This window comes from Carassius gibelio, chromosome A2 (genome assembly GCF_023724105.1).
Source record: "Carassius gibelio isolate Cgi1373 ecotype wild population from Czech Republic chromosome A2, carGib1.2-hapl.c, whole genome shotgun sequence".
Classification (NCBI taxonomy): Eukaryota; Metazoa; Chordata; class Actinopteri; order Cypriniformes; family Cyprinidae; genus Carassius; species Carassius gibelio.
Genome location: NC_068372.1, coordinates 9712785 through 9730608, shown reverse-complemented (window position 1 = coordinate 9730608; position 17824 = coordinate 9712785). Strand labels below are relative to the sequence as shown.

At 34.1% G+C, this 17824-nt stretch overlaps 1 long non-coding RNA gene across 1 annotated transcript in view; it reads left to right on the top strand.

Moving 5' to 3' along the window:
* The first annotated feature begins 2215 nt into the window (after positions 1–2215).
* Positions 2216–17824, top strand: part of LOC128022372 (uncharacterized) — a 28384-nt gene continuing 12775 nt past the window's right edge. The window contains exons 1-2 of the long non-coding RNA XR_008185908.1: positions 2216–4734; positions 14178–15214. This is a non-coding gene — a long non-coding RNA (uncharacterized LOC128022372). The remainder of the gene's footprint in view (positions 4735–14177; positions 15215–17824) is intronic.

The window sequence follows — 17824 nt, the reverse complement described above, 5'->3', positions numbered from 1 at the left end:
TGGTAAAAGAGGATGTGGTGCTGATCCTTCAAGAGTCACTCCAAACTTATCTGTCCATAAAGCCTATAAATAATTATTCTTAATACACAGTTTTCACAATACTTCAGCATATTATTCTAATTAAGTGAGGGTCATTTTATCAGTAAAATACATATTATTTTTCTTTGAAAGATTTCTATAAATAATTTAAATCATACTTGTTTCTACAATAATTATTTAAAAGTAATCATATAGCGCCATCTGGTGGCCATTATTGGTACTAAGAATTGCAAGCTTGATTTATATGTTATGATAGTTTTAATTTTATGCTGGCTCTTGAAAATGATAAAGCTATGAAACTTACTGTGCTTCCTTCAAATGATGACTCCTACGTATATAAAAAATTATGAAGAGTTGGAATTAAATTTTTTTTAAAGATATAGTAAAATAACTATTGTATTTTGTTTATGTTACTTTAATAAATCGCTATGGCCACACCATTTAAGGTATCCTAAACCCATTCGAAATTGAACATCTTCAGTATATGGCTTCATGTTAAAACAGTAAAACAGGTGTGAACTACTTGTGTCTTCTTGGAGGAGAATTAATTCATTTACAGGCTGAGTTTATCATAAATCCACAATAACATTTCTGAGTTCTGTATCAATCTGTGTTGTTGTTTGTTTATTTTTATTTTTTTATTTTTCATGGGAAGATAACTGACCCTTTACTCTCCTTTTTAATAAATGTGCTTATAAACCAAGAACAAGCTATTTATAGCTGTATGGATTTACATTTAAAAAATTATCCTATGGCAATCATTCTAAACAGCTTGAATAAAACCTGTTAATATTTATTATAGACCACTGCAACTGTGTATAATCTAACAAAAAAGTTTATTATGAAAATAAAAGTGTGTACACCAGATAAATTGGACGATAAAGAAATTGCTAACAATAATATAATAGAGCATGTTTTAGGTTTTTAGGCGTTTAGATGCAGAAATGGACAAATCAAATGTAAAATAAAATGTAATTGATTTAATTAAATATAGATTAAGTCTTGTTAGAGCAAAATAATAAATAAATACCTACACACATTAAAAAAGCAGCCAAGATTAATGAGTTTAATTTTTTATATAGATTAAAATTGAAGACAGAAGCAGCTGGTATATGCGGTCACTTAATATTAAAATCCAGTAGATCCACTTCAGATTTATTTCTCAACAGTTTATGTTCACTTGGCTGTTTTCGTTTATATTAGCCAAGCTATTATGTGTTTTGAAATAATCTTGTCCGTGATGTGTTCGTTCTTACGACGAAAGGCAGAATCCTGCAGCTCGAGAGATATATGTTATTCTGCCAGTCGCGCTTTCAAATAGTCTTGCACACATAAACGGGTCACAAACACCTGTATTTAGCTCGTGTTGTGTTATAATGGGTGTATAGTGTGCATTTATGGCAATAATTTATTTTAAAAAGCTCTTAAACAAGAATAAATTCGTTTGTTTTGAACTTGTGGCACTGTGCGCGCTGATCGGAGGCAGTGATTTCAGATAGGCAGCCGCAAATATTTCATTATCACACAAACAGTTCAAAAACATCTTAATTTAGCTCTTGGTGTGTTCTAATTGGTGAATTGTGTGATATCGCTGCAATACTTTATTTTAAATAGCTATAAAACAAGAATAAACTCGTTTTTTTCTGAGCTCGTCATTCCACACGCTCATGCTCAGAGCGGTGATTCATCTCTCGTGTTTCTCACATATCACTGAATACACATCCATTATTACTGAGCCCTGACCTGATAATAATCATATATGTTGGTTTAGCTTGTCAGTGTGAATTAAATCCAAGTATTTATTTGTATTTTAACCGATTTAAAAGTGAAACCAAAAGAGAGTCTCCTCCCTTTTTTTAGCCGGTAACTGCACCTGTAGGGGCGCTATTTCTCTCAGTCAATGGAAGTCTAAGCACACACACTCAAACAGAGGGACAGAGTGATATGAGATGTCTGACAGTTTTTTAATTTTCTGTTATCCATACAGTGTTGTAAAGTCATGAAACTATGCATATTTACTCAGAATAACTTTCTTTTCTGTATGAAAAAATGTTTTGAAGTGTTTGGAATTTAAAAATGCAGGAAAATTAATAATTCCATTTTTACTGTCATTTAAAAAAATCACCACGACAAAACCATCCAAGCTATCCAAAACCCATTCACAATTTAAGTTCCTCAATGTTTTTTCAACATGTAGACAAAGTTTGGTGTTTATAGTGTTACTCTCCTCTGAGCAGTATGCATTAATTCACAGCTAAATGTAAAAAACAATCCACATTCAAATCAAAATAGCCGACTTCCTGTTGGTCGTAGCTAATGACTGTGAATTAGAAAGTTGTCCGTCTTGATAAGAACAATTTTTGTACTGAGTTTGGTGTCTGTAGCTAAAACTAACCCCCCCACTTTTGACAAAAGGTGGCGCTATAGAGTGCCTCTTCCACGCCCTCTTATGAACTTTTGCCAGTGTCTAGCTGTCACTAATACTGATATGTGTTCTGAGTTTGATGAAATTCTAAGCATGTTATATGCCTCAAAATCACCTGAGAAGTATTCCAGTTTGACATGTTGCCACGGCAACAATATTTTTAGATATCAATATCCCCCCAGCAGATTTATATCGACTGTGTTTTAACATTATTCTGATGAAGTTTGAAGCAAATCGAGTAAAAATAAGATGCTGAATTCAAAGCATTTTGAAAATGACACACTTCCTGCTGCCAGTTGGTGGCGCTATAACTTTGACTCCTAATAGTCACATATATGCGATCGACATCATACAATGAATAATCTGATGAAGTTTTATAACAATCAGGAAATGTATGTGGATGGTATTAGACACTTCCTGTTTCTCAATTCTCGCCATAAATTCAACGCCTCACTACGAGCAAACCGTTTGAGATATCAAAAATCCCCTGGCAATTTTTCATCCCCAATGTCTTGAGATCATGTTGACCGAGTTTGGTGTCAATCGGCAAAAAACCCTATGACAAGTATTTCAAATTCCAGAGCATGCGCTTTTTACATAACTCTAAATAGCTGACTTCCTGTTGGGCGGAGCCTAAGACATGCAATACGAAAGTTGTTCAGCACGATGAGATCTATATGTGTACTGAGTTTGATATTAATATGTGCAAGTATGTGTGAGCTATGCATCAACATTTCTGACTGTGATCCAGGGGGCGCCGTAGAGCCCCTGTGCCACGCCCGGGTCCCAGCCTCTGCAGGCTCCTAAAGGCCACAGATTCCAAAGTGTGCGCAAATTTTCAAGAGTTTTTGAGTATGTTAAGGACCCCAAAAGCCCCCACAACTTTGACGAAAAATATGAATACTAAACGCTAAATATCCAACTTCCTGTTGGGCGGAGCCTATGACATGCAGTACGAAAGTTGTTTGGTTTGATGAGATCTACATGTGTACAGAGTTTCGTGCGTCTACGTGCAAGTATGTATGATATATGGCCCTCAGTATTCCAGGGGGCGCTGTAGAGCCCCTGTGCCACGCCCGTGTATCAGTCTCTGCCCGGCCCTAATGGCCGCAGGTTCCAATGTGTGTGCCAATTTTCAAGACTTTTTAAGCATGTTAAGGGCCCCAAAAGCCCCCGAAACCTTGAAGAAAAATAATAATAATAATAACAAATAATCCTAAGGAAAACAATAGGGCTCTCGCCCTCCAGGCTTGAGCCCTAATAATAACAAGAATAATCCTTAGAAGAACAATAGGGCTCTTCGCCCCTTCGGGCTTGAGCCCTAAATATAGCTGCAAGCAGCGATGGCGGGCTCAAGCCACCAATGCCATCACCACCCCGGTGGCATCAGGTAAACTGTGCCCAGCGGGCACATGCATTCACAATATCCCTCTGGCAGTGAGGTTTTAAAGGATAGAGGGGAGCGTAGAGGGGAGCGTGCATTTGCAGTGGCTGGGCCACGACTCTGGAATACCCTGCCTTTAGAGATCAGACTGGCCCCTTCCTTGTCTATTTTTAAATCTTTGCTAAAAACTTTTTTATTTTCCTTAGTGTACTGACTACTGTGTTATGCTACATTTTGAAATGGGTGGTTTTAAATTTTTTGTCTGGTCTATTTTTATGTATGTGTAATATTCTTGCTCTTATGTTAAAGCACTTTGGTCAGCCAGGAGGCTGTTGTAAATGCGCTATACAAATAAATTGAACTTGAACTTGAACTTGAACTTGATATGGCAGTTAAAGGGTTAATCCGAATCATCTAGACTTTAAAATCACATTCACAGAACAATATATATATATATATATAACTTTAGTAACACTTTACAATAAGATTTCATTTATAAACATTATGTTAACATGAACAATATTTATATAGCATTCATTCATGTCAGTTAATATTCCAAACTTAAACATTAAAACATTGTTTTATTGTGATTTTTTTCCAAGCACATTTTACCAATTCCAAACCATATCAATCTTAATAACTACCATTATTTTTTATTTAATCATTTATGAGTGCTATACAATAGTCCAGGAAAGCTGGAAGAGAAAAACAGGTCAAGAAGAACTGACAAAAGAATTGCAAAAGAATTAGGAATTAATGTGAAGATTAATTTTTAGTCAATTCTGCAAGACAGACTTTCAGGAAAGGAGGTGGAATAAAAATGAGCTCCTAAATCTTAATCCCGGATTCTGGAAGATATATTCCTCAAACCATCGGACAAGAGAAGGTGGTGCTGGTCCTTCACGAGTCACTCTAATCTGTTCATTAAGCCTATATATAAAGTCTTAATATATAGTATTTCACAATACTTCATGGTATTCTAATTAAATATTTTTTTGGAATCTTAGATCTCTCAGAACCTGACACCGAGTAATTCTGAGACTCCAGGAAAGTGGCAGTTCTGTAAAATGTTGGCGCTGGAGACTAAATGCTCACTGATAGTTTCACACCTAATTCACTTAAAACACACACACACAGTGACAGAGGGACAGAGTGACATCAGATGTATGTTTTTTAATTTTCTGTCATCCATATAATGTTGTATAGTCATGAAACTATGCATATTTCCTCAGAATGACTTGTCTTCTATGTGTACATTTTTTTGAAGTGTTTAGAAGCTGCACTTTTTTTTACTGGTTCCTTTTTTACTATTATTTCAAAAAATCACCACGACAAAACCATTCAAGCTATCCAAAATTCATTCACACCTGTTCTGTAAGATTAATTCTTTAAACAGTGGTAAAAGAGGATGTGGTGCTGAACCTTCAAGAGTCACTTAAAACGTATCTGTCCATAAAGCCTATTAAGAATTATTCTTAATATACAGTTCACAATACTTCAGCTTGTTATTCTAATTAAGTGAGGGTCATTTTATCAGTAAAATTCCTAAAATACATATTATTTTATTTGAAAGATTTCTATAAATTATTTAAATCATACTCGTTTCTCCAATAATTATTTAAAAGTAATCCTATAGCTCCCTCTGGTGGCCATTATAGGTACTAAGAATTGCAAGCTTGATTTATAAGTTATGATAGTTTTAATTTTATGCTGGCTCTTGAAAATGATAAAGCTATGAAACTTACTGTGCTTCCTTCAAATGAGGACTTCTACTTATATAAAAAATTATGAAGAGTTAGAATGAAAAATTTTAAAGATATAGTAAAATAACTATTGTATTTTTAATGTTACTTTAATAAATCTCTATGGCAACACCATTTAAGCTATCCTAAACCCATTCACAATTTAACATCTCAGTATATTGGCATCATGTTGAAAAAGGAGTATGGAGTAGTATGAGGAGGAGTATGAATTCATTTACAGGCTGATTTTATCATAAATCCACAATAAAATTTCTGAGTTCTGTATCAATCTGTGTTGTTGTTTGTTTATTTTTATCTTTTATTTTTCATAGGAAGATAACTTACTCTCATTTTTAATAAATGTGCTTATAAACCAAGGACAAGCTATTTATAGCTGTATTTATAAACTGCTTACTACTGACTATTAATATTGGGACAAGGCTTTATAAAGCATGAACTGACTATTTACTAATGAGTGCAGTTATTATAAAGTGTTATCAATGAATTTGCTAATGTTAACAAATTAGACATTATTTTACAGTGTTATCAAATCCTTAAATGACTCATAAGCATTTGTGAAAGTTCTGCTTGCATTACAGCTTAGTATTGATCTGTGAGCTGAACAGATTTACTGTTACATCTATGAGATTATGTAAATTCAAATAAATATAATGTCACAGGATGTCATAGGTCAGTATCAAATGAGTTTGAAATTATTATTTGCAGCACAAATAAGTTTTTTTTAGGATTTTTAAAAATCCCTAAAACTGACAGAAAAAGGTTAAGGCCTAAGCTATTTCTATGTGAGTGGCTAAATTTATTTTTGTTTTCATAATTGTAATACACAAACTATGAAATTATACAAAATGTATAAAAAGGTAAATAAATAAATACGCACACATTAAAAAAGCATAATCTTGTCCGTTATGTGTTCGTTCGTACGACGAAAGCCAGAATCCTGCAGCTCGAGAGATATATGTTATTCTGCCAGTCGCGCTTTCAAATAGTCTTGCACACTTAAACAGGTCACAAACACCTGCATTTAGCTCTTGTTGTGTTACAATGGGTTTATTGTGTGCATTTGTGGTAATATTTTATTTAAAAAAGCTCTTAAACAAGAATAAATTCGTTTGTTTTGAGCTGGACACTGTACGCGCTGATCGGAGGCGGTGATTTCAGATAGGCAGCTGCAAATATTTCATTTTCACACAAACAGTTCAAAAACATCTTAATTTAGCTCTTGGTGTGTTCTAATTGGTTGATTGTGTGATATCGCTGTAATAATTTATTTTTAAAGGCTTTAAAACAGGAATAAATTCGTTTTCTCTGAGCTCTTTACTCCAGACGCTCGTGATCACAGCGGTGATTCATCTCTCCTATTTCTCACGTATCTCTGGCCAGAAATAATTTATCCATGAGCCCTGAACCGGTAATAATCAGATATGTTGGTTTAGCTTGTCAGTGTGAATTAAATCTAAGTATTTGTTTGTATTTTTAACCGATTTAAAAGTGAAAGTAAAAGTCCGGGAATTGAACCTGTAGGGGCGCAATTTCTCTCAGACAATGGAAGTCTGAAGCACATATACTCAAACAGAGGGACAGAGTGAGATGAGATGAGATGTCTGACAGTTTTTTTTAATTTTCTGTTATCCATACAGTGTTGTAAAGTCGTGAAACTATGCATATTTCCTCAGAATGACTTTTTCATCTGTATGAAAAAATTCTTTGACGTGTTTGGAAGCTGCAATTTAAAAATACAATAATGATTCCCTTTGTAAGGTCATTTAAAAAAATCACCACGGCAAAACCATTCAAGCTATCCAAAATCCATTCACAATTTAAGTTCCTATCAGAAATACTGATGTGTGTTCAGAGTTTTGTGAAATTCTAAGTATGTTATTTGCCTCAAAATCACCTGAGAAGTATTCCAGTTTGACATGTTGCCACGCCAACAATTTTTTAGATATCAATATCCCCCTTGCAGATTTATATCGGCTGTGTTTTAACATTATTCTGATGAAGTTTGAAGCAAATCGAGTAATAATAAGATGCTGAATTCAAATCATTTTGAAAATGACACACTTCCTTCTGCCAGTTGGTGGCGCTATAACTTTGACTCCTAATAGTCACATATATGCGATCGACATCATACAACGAATAATCTGATGAAGTTTGATTAAAATCAGGAAATGTATGTGGATGGTATTAGACACTTCCTGTTTCTAATTTCTCGCCATAATTTCAACGCCTCGCCACGAGCAAACCGTTCGAGATATCAAAAATCCCCTGGCAATTTTTCATCCCCAGTGTCTTGAGATCATGTTGACCGAGTTTGGCGGCAATCGAGAAAAAAACCTATGACAAGTATTTCAAATTCCAGAGCATGCGCTTTTTACATAACTCTAAATAGCTGACTTCCTGTTGGGTGGAGCCTATGACATGCAATACGAAAGTTGTTCGGCACGATGAGATCTATATGTGTACTGAGTTTCATATGAATATGTGCAAGTATGTGTGAGCTATACATCAAAATTTTTGACTGTGTTCCAGGGGGCGCCGTAGAGCCCCTGTGCCACGCCCGGGTCCCAGCCTCTGCAGGCTCCTAAAGGCCACAGATTCCAAAGTGTGCGCAAATTTTCAAGAGTTTTTGAGTATGTTAAGGACCCCAAAAGCCCCCACAACTTTGACGAAAAATTTGAATACTAAACCCTAAATAGCCAACTTCCTGTTGGGCGGAGCCTATGATATGCAATACAAAAGTTGTTTGGATTGATGAGATTTATATGTGTACCGAGTTTCATACGTCTACGAGCAAGAATGTATGATATATGGCCCTCCATATTCCAGGGGGCGCTGTAGAGCCCCTGTGCCACGCCCGTGTATCAGTCTCTGCCCGGCCCTAATGGCCGCAGGTTCCAATCTGTGTGCCAATTTTCAAGACTTTTTAAGCACGTTAAGGGCCCCAAAAGCCCCCGAGACGTTGGAAAAAAATAATAATAAATATAGCTGCAAGCAGCGATGTCGGGCTCAAGCCACCAGTGCCATCGCCACCCCGGTGGCATCAGGTAAACTGTGCCCAGCGGGCACATGCATTCACAATATCCCTCTGGCAGTGAGGTTTTAAAGGATATGGCAGTTAAAGGGTTAATCCGAATCATCTAGACTTTAAAATCACATTCACAGAACAATATATATGTATAACTTTAGTAACACTTTACAATAAGATTCCATTCATAAACATTATGTTAACATGAACAATATTTATATAGCATTCATTCACGTCAGTTAATATTCCAAACTTAAACATTAAAACATTGTTTTATTGTGATTTTTTTCCGAGCACATTTTACCAATTCCTAACCATATCAATCTTAATAACTACCATTATTTTTTTATTTAATCATTTATGAGTGCTATACAATAGTCCAGGAAAGCTGGAAGAGAAAAACAGGTCAAGAAGAACTGACAAAAAGAATTGCAAAATAATTAGGAAATAATGTGAAGATTAATTTTTAGTCAATTCTGCAAGACAGACTTTCAGGAAAGGAGGTGGAATAAAAATGAGCTCCTAAATCTTAATCCCAGATTCTGGAAGATATACTCCTCAAACCATCGAACAAGAGGAGGTGGTGCTGGTCCTTCACGAGTCACTCTAATCTGTTCATTAAGCCTATATATAAAGTCTTAATATATAGTATTTCACAATACTTCATGGTATTCTAATTAAATCATTTTTTGGAATCTTAGATCTCTCAGAGCCTGACACCGAGTAATTCTGGAGACTCCAGGAAAGTGGCAGTTCTGTAAAATGTTGGCGCTGGAGACTAAATGCTCCCTGATAGTTTCACACCTAATTCACTTAACACACACACACACACACACACACACACACATTACCCACAGTGACAGTGGGACTGAGTGACATCAGATGTATGATAGTTTTTTAATTTTCTATCATCCATATAGTGTTGTATAGTCATGAAACTATTGTCATGAGACCAGTCATTCTGAGGAAATATGCCTCAGAATGACTTGTCTTTTATGTGTACATTTTTTTTTAAAGTGTTTAGAAGCTGCACTTTAAAAAAATAAAAATACATTTACTGGTTCCTTTTTTACTATTATTTAAAAAAATCACCACGACAAAACCATTCAAGCTATCCAAAATTCATTCACACCTGTTCTGTAAGATTAGTTCTTTAAACAGTGGTAAAAGAGGATGTGGTGCTGATCCTTCAAGAGTCACTCAAAACGTATCTGTCCATAAAGCCTATAAAGAATTGTTCTTATACAGTTCACAATACTTCAGCTTGTTATTCTAATTAAGTGAGGGTCATTTTATCAGTAAAATACATAAAATACATATTATTTTATTTGAAAGATTTCTATAAATTATTTAAATCATACTCGTTTCTCCAATAATTATTTAAAAGTAATCCTATAGCTCCCTCAGGTGGCCATTATAGGTACTAAGAATTGCAAGCTTGATTTATAAGTTATGATAGTTTAAATTTTATGCTGGCTCTTGAAAATGATAAAGCTATGAAACTTACTGTGCTTCCTTCAAATGAGGACTTCTACTTATATAAAAAATTATGAAGAGTTAGAATGAAAAATTGTAAAGATATAGTAAAATAACTATTGTATTTTTTTATGTTACTTTAATAAATCTCTGTGGCAACACCATTTAAGCTATCCTAAACCCATTCACAATTTAACATCTCAGTATTTTGGCATAATGTTGAAAAAGGAGTATGGAGTAGTATGAGGAGGAGTATGAATTCATTTACAGGCTGATTTTATCATAAATCCACAATAAAATTTCTGAGTTCTGTATCAATCTGTGTTGTTGTTTGTTTATTTTTATCTTTTATTTTTCATAGGAAGATAACTTACTCTCCTTTTTAATAAATGTGCTTATAAACCAAGGACAAGCTATTTATAGCTGTATTTATAAACTGCTTACTACTGACTATTGATATTGGGACAAGGCTTTATAAAGCATGAACTGACTATTTACTAATGAGTGCAGTTATTATAAAGTGTTATCAATGCATTTGCTAATGTTAACAAATTAGACATTATTTTACAGTGTTATCAAATCCTTAAATGACTCATAAGCATTTGTGAAAGTTCTGCTTGCATTACAGCTTAGTATTGATCTGTGAGCTGAACAGATTTACTGTTACATCCATGAGATTATGTAAGTTAAAATAAATATAATGTCACAGGATGTCATAGGTCAGTATCAAATGAGTTTGAAATTATTATTTGCAGCACAAATAAGGTTTTTTTAGGATTTTTAAAAATCCCTAAAACTGTCAGAAAAAGGTTAAGGCCTAAGCTATTTCTATGTGAGTGGCTAAATTTATTTTTGTTTTTATAATTGTAATACACAAACTATGAAATTATACAAAATGTATAAAAAGGTAAATAAATAAATACGCACACATTAAAAAAGCAGCCAAGTCGAATGAGTTTCCTTTTTTATATAGATTAAAATTGAAGACAGAAGCAAGTGGTAAATGTGGTCACTTTAATATTCAAATCCAGTAGATCCAGTTTATGTTCACGTGGCTGTTTTCGTTTATATTAGCCAAGCTATTATGTGTTTTGAAATAATCTTGTCCGTGATGTGTTCGTTCGTACGACGAAAGACAGAAACCTGCAGCTCGAGAGATATGTTATTCTGCCAGTCGCGCTTTCAAATAGTCTTGCACACTTAAACAGGTCACAAACACCTGCATTTACCTCTTGTTGTGTTACAGTGGGTTTATTGTGTGCATTTGTGGTAATATTTTATTTAAAAAAGCTCTTAAACAAGAATAAATTCGTTTGTTTTGAGCTCGACACTGTACGCGCTGATCGGAGGCGGTGATTTCAGATAGGCAGCCACAAATATTTCATTTTCACACAAACAGTTCAAAAACATCTTAATTTAGCTATTGGTGTGTTCTAATTGGTTGATTTTGTGATATCGCTGTAATAATTTATTTTTAAAATCTTTAAAACAGGAATAAATTCGTTTTCTCTGAGCTCTTTACTCCAGACCCTTGTGATCACAGCGGTGATTCATCTCTCCTATTTCTCACATATCTCTGGCCAGAAATAATTTATCCATGAGCCCTGAACCGGTAATAATCAGATATGTTGGTTTAGCTTGTCAGTGGAAATTAAATCTAAGTATTTATTTGTATTTTTAACGGATTTAAAAGTGAAAGTAAAAGTTCGGGAATTGAACCTGTAGGGGCGCTATTTCTCTCAGACAATGGAAGTCTAAGCACACACACTCAAACAGAGGGACAAAGTGAGATGAGATGTCTGACAGTTTTTTAATTTTCTGTTATCCATACAGTGTTGTAAAGTCGTGAAACTATGCATATTTCCTCAGAATGACTTTTTCATCTGTATGAAAAAATTATTTGACGTCTTTGGAAGCTGCAACTTAAAAATACAATAATGATTCCTTTGTAAGGTCATTTAAAAAAATCACCACGGCAAAACCATTCAAGCTATCCAAAATCCATTCACAATTTAAGTTCCTATCAGAAATACTGATGTGTGTTCAGAGTTTTGTGAAATTCTAAGTATGGTATTTGCCTCAAAATCACCTGAGAAGTATTCCAGTTTGACATGTTGCCACGCCAACAATTTTTTAGATATCAATATCCCCCTTGCAGATTTATATAGGCTGTGTTTTAACATTATTGTGATGAAGTTTGAAGCAAATCGAGTAATAATAAGATGCTGAATTCAAATCATTTTGAAAATGACACACTTCCTTCTGCCAGTTGGTGGCGCTATAACTTTGACTCCTAATAGTCACATATATGCGATCGACATCATACAACGAATAATCTGATGAAGTTTGATTAAAATCAGGAACTGTATGTGGATGGTATTAGACACTTCCTGTTTCTCATTTCTCGCCATAATTTCAACGCCTCGCCACGAGCAAACCGTTCGAGATATCAAAAATCCCCTGGCAATTTTTCATCCCCAGTGTCTTGAGATCATGTTGACCGAGTTTGGCGGCAATCGAGAAAAAAACCTATGACAAGTATTTCAAATTCCAGAGCATGCGCTTTTTACATAACTCTAAATAGCTGACTTCCTGTTGGGTGGAGCCTATGACATGCAATATGAAAGTTGTTCGGCACGATGAGATCTATATGTGTACTGAGTTTCATATGAATATGTGCAAGTATGTGTGAGCTATACATCAACATTTATGACTGTGTTCCAGGGGGCGCCATAGAGCCCCTGTGCCACGCCCGGGTCCCAGCCTCTGCAGGCTCCTAAAGGCCACAGATTCCAAAGTGTGCGCAAATTTTCAAGAGTTTTTGAGTATGTTAAGGACCCCCAAAGCCCCCACAACTTTGACGAAAAATTTGAATACTAAACCCTAAATAGCCAACTTCCTGTTGGGCGGAGCCTATGATATGCAATACAAAAGTTGTTTGGATTGATGAGATTTATATGTGTACCGAGTTTCATACGTCTACGAGCAAGAATGTATGATATATGGCCCTCCATATTCCAGGGGGCGCTGTAGAGCCCCTGTGCCACGCCCGTGTATCAGTCTCTGCCCGGCCCTAATGGCCGCAGGTTCCAATCTGTGTGCCAATTTTCAAGACTTTTTAAGCACGTTAAGGGCCCCAAAAGCCCCCGAGACGTTGGAAAATAATAATAATAATAATAAATATAGCTGCAAGCAGCGATGGCGGGCTCAAGCCACCAATGCCATCGCCACCCCGGTGGCATCAGGTAAAGTGTGCCCAGCGGGCACATGCATTCATAATATCCCTCTGGCAGTGAGGTTTTAAAGGATATGGCAGTTAAAGGGTTAATCCGAATCATCTAGACTTTAAAATTACATTCACAGAACAATATATATATATATATATATATATATATATATATATATATATATATATATATATATATAATATATATATATATATATATTTATAACTTTAGTAACACTTTACAATAAGATTTCATTTATAAACATTATGTTAACATGAACAATATTTATATAGCATTCATTCATGTCAGTTAATATTCCAAACTTAAACATTAAAACATTGTTTTATTGTGATTTTTTTCCAAGAACATTTTACCAATTCCAAACCATATGAATCTTAATAACTACCATTATTTTTATTTAATCATTTATAAGTGCTATACAATAGTCCAGGAAAGCTGGAAGAGAAAAACACTTTATATTCATGTGTGTAGAATTATTAGGCATGTTTTCTTTTGCAGATGGAATGCGCTAAAAAAGAGTTTTAACTCAAACTGTAAAGTCGAAAATTATGAAATACCCATGAGAAATATCAAACACAAATGCAATACAGAAATGGATAAGTTAAGACTTGACCATTATACAAAAAATGCTGACTGGGTCATGAGGTCAGAAAAGAAGAAGAAAAAAACAGGTCAAGAAGAACTGACAAAAAGAATTGCAAAATAATTAGGAATTAATGTGAAGACAGACTTTCAGGAAAGGAGGTGGAATAAAAATGAGCTCCTAAATCTTAATATATAATCTTGATATATTCCTCAAACCATCGGACAAGAGTAGGTGGTGCTGGTCCTTCACGAGTCACTCTAATCTGTTCATGAAGCCTATATATAAAGTCTTAATATATAGTATTTCACAATACTTCATGGTATTCTAATTAAATCATTTTTTGGAATCTTAGATTTCTCAGAACCTGACACATTGTAATTCTGAGACTCCAGGAAAGTGGCAGCTCTGTAAAATGTTGGCACTGGAGACTAAATGCTCCCTGATAGTTTCACACCTAATTCACTTAACACACACACACACACACACACACATTACCCACAGTGACAGTGGGACTGAGTGACATCAGATTTATGATAGTTTTTTAATTTTCTATCATCCATATAGTGTTGTATAGTCATGAAACTATGCATATTTCCTCAGAATGACTTGTCTTCTATGTGTACATTTTTTTGAAGTGTTTAGAAGCTGCACTTTAAAAAAATAAAAGACATTTACTGGTTACTTTTTTACTGTTATTTCAAAAAATCACCACGACAAAACCATTCAAGCTATCCAAAATTCATTCGCATCTGTTCTGTAAGATAAATTCTTTAAACAGTGGTAAAAGAGGATGTGGTGCTGAACCTTCAAGAGTCACTTAAAACGTATCTGTCCATAAAGCCTATAAAGAATTATTCTTAATATACAGTTCACAATACTTCAGCTTGTTATTCTAATTAAGTGAGGGTCATTTTATCAGTAAAATTCATAAAATTCATATTATTTTTCTTTGAAAGATTTCTATAAATGATTTAAATCATACTTGTTTCTACAATAATTATTTAAAAGTGATCCTATAGCTCCATCAGGTGGCCATTATTGGTACTAAGAATTGCAAGCTTGATTTATATGTTATGATAGTTTTAATTTTTTGCTGGCTCTTGAAAATGATAAAGCTTTGAAACTTACTGTGGTTCCTTCAAATGATGACTTCTACGTATATAAAAAATTATGAAGAGTTTGGAATGAAAAAATTTAAAGATATAGTAAAATAACTATTGTATTTTTTTATGTTACTTTAATAAATTGCTATGGCCACACCATTTAAGGTGTCCTAAACCCATTCGCAATTTAACATCTTCAGTATATTGGATTCATGTTAAAAAAAAAGTTTGGTGTGAACTACTTGTGTCTTCTTGGAGGAGTATGAATTCATTTACAGGCTGATTTTATCATAAATCCACAATAGAATTTCTGAGTTCTGTATCAATCTGTGTTGTTGTTTGTTTATTTTTATTTTTTTATTTTTCATAGGAAGATAACTGATCCTTTACTCTCCTTTTTAATAAATGTGCTTATAAACCAAAAACAAGCTATTTATAGCTGTATTTATAAACTGCTTACTACTGACTATTAATATTGGGACAAGGCTTTATAAAGCATGAACTGACTATTTACTTTTTGAGTTTGAAATTATTATTTGCAGCACAAATAAGGTTTTTTACGATTTTTTAAAATTCCTAAAACTGTAAGAAAAGGATAAGGCCTAAGATTTCTATGTGAGTGGCTAAATTTATTTGTTTTTATAACTATAATGCATAAACTATGAAATTATACAAAATATATAAAAAAGTACAACAGTTATTGTTTTCCAATGTTTTTTAGCCTACTGCAATCATTCTAAACAGCTTGAATAAAACCTGTTAATATTTATTATAGACCACTGTAACTGTGTATAATCTAACAAACAAGTTTATTATGAAAATAAAAGTGTGTACACCAGATAAATTGGACGATAAAGAAATTGCTAACAATAGTATAATAGAGCATGTTTTATGTTTTTAGGCGTTTAGATGCAGAAATGGACAAATCAAATGTAAAATAAAATGTAATTGATTTAATTAAATATAGATTAATTCTTGTTAGAGCAAAATAATAAATAAATAAATACGTACACACATTAAAAACGCAGCCAAGATGAATGAATTACATTTTTTATATAGATTAAAATTGAAGACAGAAGCAGCTGGTATACGCGGTCACTTAATATTCAAATCCAGTAGATCCACTTCAGATATATTTCTCAACGGTTTACGTTCACGTGGCTGTTTTCGTTTATATTCGCCAAGCTATTTTGAAATAATCTTGTCCGTGATGTGTTCGTTTGTACGACGAAAGCCAGAATCCTGCAGCTCGAGAGATACATGTTATTCTGCCAGTCGCGCTTTCAAATAGTCTTGCACACTTAAACGGGTCACAAACACCTGCATTTAGCTCTTGTAGTGTTACAATGGGTTTATTGTGTGCATTTGTGGTAATATTTTATTTAAAAAAGCTCTTAAACAAGAAGAAATTCGTTTGTTTTGAGCTCGACACTGTACGCGCTGATCGGAGGCGTGATTTCATATAGGCAGCCTCAAATATTTCATTTTCACACAAACAGTTCAAAAACATCTTAATTTAGCCCTTGGTGTGTTCTAATTGGTGAATTGTGTGATATCGCTGCAATACTTTATTTTTAATAGCTATAAAACAAGAATAAACTCGTTTTTTCTGAGCTCATCATTCCAGATGCTCATGCTCAGAGCGGTGAGCATCCATTATTATCCATTATTAATGAGCCCTGACCTGATAATAATCATATATGTTGGTTTAGCTTGTCAGTGTGAATTAAATCCAAGTATTTATTTGTATTTTAACCGATTTAAAAGAGAAACTAAATCTCCGGTAATTGCACCTGTAGGGGCGCAATTTCTCTCAGACAATGGAAGTCTGAAGCACATATACTCAAACAGAGGGACAGAGTGATATGAGATGTCTGACAGTTTTTTAATTTTCTATTATCCATACAGTGTTGTAAAGTCGTGAAACTATCCATATTTACTCAGAATGACTTTTTGTCTGTATGAAAAAAGGTTTTGAAGTGTTTGGAATTTAAAAATGCAGGAAAATTAATAATTCCAGTTTTACTGTCATTAAAAAAAATCACCACGACAAAACCGTTCAAGCTATCCAAAATCCATTGGCAATTTAAGTTGTTTAAAATGTTTTGGCATCATGTAGACAAAGTTTGGTGTGTATAGTGTTACTCTCCTCTGAGCAGTATGCATTAATTCACAACTAAATGTAAAAAAAAATCCACATTCAAATCAAAATAGCTGACTTCCTGTTGATCGTAGCTGATGACTGTGAATTAGAAAGTTGTCCGTCTTGATAAGAACAATTTTTTTACAGAGTTTGGTGTCTGTAGCTAAAACTAACCCCCCCACTTTTGACAAAAGGTGGCGCTATAGAGTGCCTCTTCCACGCCCTCTTATGAACTTTTGCCAGTGTCTAGTTATCATAAATACTGATATGTGTTCTGAGTTTGATGAAATTCTAAGCATGTTATATGCCTCAAAATCACCTGAGAAGTATTCCAGTTTGACATGTTGCCACGGCAACAATATTTTTAGCTATCCAATTTCCCCCAACAGATTCATATCGGCTGTGTTTTAACATTATTCTGATGAAGTTTGAAGCAAATCGAGTAAAAATAAGATGCTGAATTCAAAGCATTTTGAAAATGACACACTTCCTGCTGCCAGTTGGTGGCGCTATAACTTTGACTCCTAATAGTCACATATATGTGATCGACATCATACAATGAATAATCTGATGAAGTTTGATTGAAATCAGGAAATGTATGTGGATGGTATTAGACACTTCCTGTTTCTCAA